Source organism: Triturus cristatus, chromosome 5_1 (assembly GCF_964204655.1).
Source record: "Triturus cristatus chromosome 5_1, aTriCri1.1, whole genome shotgun sequence".
Lineage (NCBI taxonomy): Eukaryota > Metazoa > Chordata > Amphibia > Caudata > Salamandridae > Triturus > Triturus cristatus.
The window spans coordinates 4,335,002-4,339,762 of record NC_140587.1 but is presented as its reverse complement, the minus strand read 5'-3'; positions in this window follow the sequence as shown (position 1 = coordinate 4,339,762).

Genomic DNA, 4,761 nt, shown 5'->3' with positions numbered 1-4,761 from the left:
AGCTGAGCCCCTCTGCAGCTTACAGAAATACTTCCTTAGGACTGTTCTGTGATACAGCCATACCATATACTCTTAAGTGCATTATAACCTTGCGGTAAATGCTAACTTTGGAATGGCTGCATCAAGACATGTCGTTTATTGGGATGATGGACTCCTATATTCAGAGAGTAGAGACCCCAAGCATGGTGCATCCAGGAGGTTGGTTATACCTCTGAAGTTTAGGGGTTTCCTATTGACACTAGCCCATGATATTCCCTTAGCAGGACACCTGGGCCAGAACAAGACTTGGGACAGAATTGTTCCTCACTTTCACTAGCCCCACATGTCTGAAGACACAAAGGAGTTTTGTCGCTCCTGTGTAACCTGCCAAGCCAGTGGCAAAGCAGGCGGCATCACAAAGGCCCCCCTGATACCACTACCTTTGGTGGGGGTTCCCTTTGAGAGGGTTGGGATTGACATTGTTGGTCCCATGGATCCTCAAACAGCATCTGGGCACAGATTTATACTGGTGGTTGTGGATCATGCCACCAGGTATCCTGAAGCAATTCCCCTGAGGACCACTACAGCACCTGCAGTGGCAAGAGCTCTCCTGAGTGTGTTCTCAAGAGTAGGCTTTCCAAAGGAGGTAGTATCTGACAGGGTTGCAAACTTTATGTCAAGTTACTTAACTGCTATGTGGGTGGAGTGTGGAGTGAATTACAAATTCACCACACCCTATCACCCACAATGCAATGGTTTAGTTGAAAGGTTCAACAAAACCTTAAAGGGCATGATCAAAGGACTCCCAGAGAAGCTTAGGCGAAAATGGGACCTTCTCTTGCCCTGCCTTTTATTTGCATACAGGGAGGAGCCTCAGAAGGGGGTTGGCTACAGCCCATTTGAACTTCTGTTTGGTCACCCTGTCAGAGGTTCATTGTGTTTGGTGAAGGAAGGATGGGAGTTACCTCTCAAGCCCCCAAAGCAAGACATATTGGACTACGTACTTGGTCTCCGCTCCAGGATGGCTGAGTACATGAAAAAGGCAAACAAAAACCTTGAGGCTAGCCAGGAACTGCAAAAAGACTGGCATGACCAAAAGGCTGTTCTGACTGTTTACCAGCCAGGATAGAAAGTGTGGGTGCTGGTTCCTGTGGCCCCAGCAGCTCTCCAGGACAAGTGGAGTGGGCCCCACACTATTGTTGAACAGAAAGGGGAGGTTACCTATTTGGTAGACCTTGGAACCCCTAGGAGTCCCCATAGGGTTCTCCATGTCAACAGGCTGAAGCCATATGTGGACAGGGCTGACATGGGCTTGCTCATGGCAACTGATGAGGGACAGGAGGAAGAGAGTGACCCACTCCCTGACCTCCTCTCACAGAACCCTGATGATGGGTCTGTTGATGGTGTAGCCCTGGCAGGCAGCCTCACTGCCCAGCAGCAAATTGATTGCAGACAGGTTCTCAATCAGTTCAGACACATGTTCTCACTGACTCCAAGTCAGACTACCTCGTGCACTCATGAAGTGGACACTGGGGACAGTCTGCCTATTAAAATAAGATTTATAGGCAACCTGACCATGTCAGGGACTGTATCAGGACAGAAGTCCTGAACATGTTGTATTTGGGTGTGATTGAACCCTCAGATAGCCCTTGGGCTAGTCCAGTGGTCCTTGTGCCAAAACCTCACACCAGTGGTGGAAAAAGAGAAATGAGGTTTTGTGTGGACTTCAGGGGTCTCAATGCAGTCCCTAGGACTGATGCCCATCCCATACCAAGGGCAGATGAGCTTATAGATACTTTGGCCTCAGTCAAGTACCTTAGCACATTTGACTTGACAGCTGGCTACTGGCAGATCAGGCTAGCTGATTATGCAAAGCCAAAAACAGCATTTTCTACCACTAGTGGGCACTATCAATTTGTGGTAATGCCCTTTGGTTTGAAGAATGCACCTGCCACTTTCCAAAGGTTGGTGAATACAGTTCTCACAGGCCTGGAAGCCTTTAGTGCAGCATATCTAGATGATATTGCTGTCTTTAGCTCCACCTGGGAGGATCACCTGGTCCACCTAAGGAATGTTTTGGAGGCCCTGCAGAAAGCAGGCCTAACTATCAGGCTACTAAGTGCCAGATCGGGCAGAGTCAGGTTGTGTGCCTGGGCCACTTTGTAGGTGGAGGCCAGGTTCAACCATTGCAGAGCAAAATCCAGACCATAATGGACTGGGTTGCTCCAACTACTCAGACTCAGGTGAGAGCCTTCTTAGGCCTGACTGGGTACTATAGGAGATTTGTCAAAGGGTATGGATCAATAGTGACACCCTTGAATGACTTAACTTCTAAGAAGATGCCCAAAAAGGTTTAGTGGACAGCTAGCTGTCAAAAGGCATTTGATGACCTGAAGCAGGCCATGTGCACTGCTCCCATTCTGCAGAGTCCTGACTACTCCAAAAAGTTAATTGTTCAAACTGATGCATCTGAATTGGGGGCAGGGGCTGTACTGTCACAATTGAATGAAGAAGGTCAGGATCAGCCAATGGCTTTCATAAGCAGAAGGCTGACCCCTAGAGAGAAACGTTGGTCAGCCATTGAGAGGGAGGCCTTTGTTGTGGTTTGGGCTCTGAAGAAGTTGAGGTCATACTTATTTGGTACTCACTTCATTGTTCAGACAGACCAGAAGCCCCTCTTATGGGTAAAACAAATGAAGGGTTATGAGAAGTTGGCCTGGCATATGCTGGTCACTAGTTATAGGGGCCAACTTGCACCAGTCCAATTCGACTCTTATGGTAGATAGGTTTAAGACAACCTTTTAAAGAAAGTTATCCTAGTGGTAGCTGTGGAGAGCAGCCTTCAGGCTAAGTATCAGAGGAATGTAAAACAGCTTGTTTTACCTTATAATCTCTTGAATTACCAAATGAAAAGACACCACACAGGTATATATATCAAATATATATGTGTTTATTTCTAGACTCACTCTACTAATCTCTTTATGAGATTAGAAGCCAGGAACACATTCAAATATCAACGTTTCACAATAAGTTAAGCACAAATATGGCTGGAGCCCTAGGGGCGTACCAGACCATATACTAAAAAAGAAGTTTAGGAAAATCGACTTGCAAGGGGACAAGGCCTAGGGCCTGTAGAATCGCTGGGGCTTCACTAATCCACCCAAGGCAAGTAAGTAAAAGACCCACGGGAGACGCGTGCAGTGTAAGAACACAGCCATGGGTTCCCTATTGATTTCAATGGAGCAAGTCGCGGTTGGATTTTTAAAGTTTTAGGGTACTTCGAGGAACTCTACAAGCAAGCCACTTACAAGGTAAGTAATTAAAGGGCCAACACATACTAGGGCACCGGAGTGCACAAGTTACCTCACCCAGGGAAGCCGGGTGCATAGGTGTCCTTTGGTGTCGGGTCGCGTCGCTGTTTTCTATGGAAGCCAAAGAAGATTTGCTGCTTGCGAAGACTGGAGAAGTGTCCGGTGGAATCCAAGGCTGGATTCAAGATGAAGATGACCTGAAAGCAGAAGGGACAGTGTTCACAGTCACTTGCCAGGGACCCGGGGCCAGTAAAATGGATGCCCACGGATGTTGGGTGATTTCAGGTGATCAAGGGTGTTTTGACTCTTCGCTCACGAGGTCCAGGAGAGATCAATGATGACCAGCAGCTGGATTCGCAGTGTCCCACAACGTCTACAGCTGATTGACGTGTCGGCAACCAGATTGGAGCCAACAAGCCCTGGCAACAGCAAGTCTCTTGAAAAGTGAATAAAGTCGATGGTGCAGACCAGCAAGGTCTGAGGGACTTACCTAGTGAGGGTGAGTGAGGGCAGGCCTGGAGCAACCAGGGGAGCCCTTTGGTGTGATAAGAAAGTCTTTAGGGGACCCAAAAGCCAATGGGCAAGGGATTGTGAAGACGCCTTGTGAGGAAATGCTTTACTGGAGCCCAGGGTCACTCAGGATGGGATAGGCCTCTGATTTTCAACTTGCTGGAGGCTTGGGCCACAAATGGTCCAAAGCACAAGTTCGTAGAACGTCGGAAGAGATTGCACTCGACAATAGTGCACGGTTCACAGGTATTGCAGTTCCTCGTCACTCTTGGGGTCCACTCGCCACAGCTCTGCTGGGAACTCACAATGGATGTCGAGAAGTCAGGAAATCCACTTCCAGGGCTGCAGGGACTTCGGACTCCATTGGGAGCGGTAAAGTTTGTGGCCGCTGATTCAAGTTTTTGGTGCCTGCCAAGCAGGGGAGTCACTCCTTGACTCCAAGGGAGATTCTTCCGTCTTCCAAAGGTAGTGGAACGTCGAAGAGCCAGGATTCTTCTTGTAAAGCGTCGTCCAGGGAAATCTAACTTGCAATGGCAAGGGTTCCCTAACTTATACTAAAAGGAAGGGAGGGACAAGCTCTATGACCACTCCTCTGGAAGGGTGAAGGGAGTGGGTGGTTACACCCACTTCTCTTTTTCCAGTATTGCGCCAGAGCAGCGGCAGATAGCCCCTGAACCGGTTTGAGCTGGCATATGCACAGAGGAGCCTACTGCTCCCCCAGTGCAGGACTTCAAAGCACTCTAAGTGTGCACCCACCCAGCCCCAATACACTAAATCCTGTCTGGAAGGTGGTGACACCTCCCTGTGACAGGATGCCTATTGTTGGGCCTCCTCCACTGCGAGTTTCAGTCAGCAGCAGGAGGGCAGCCCAGTGTCTGTGCTGGTGGCATCCATTTTGTGATAACAGGGCTCTTTCAGATTTCTACTGTGTTTCTACAGTGGGTACATGTTGTCCCCTCTA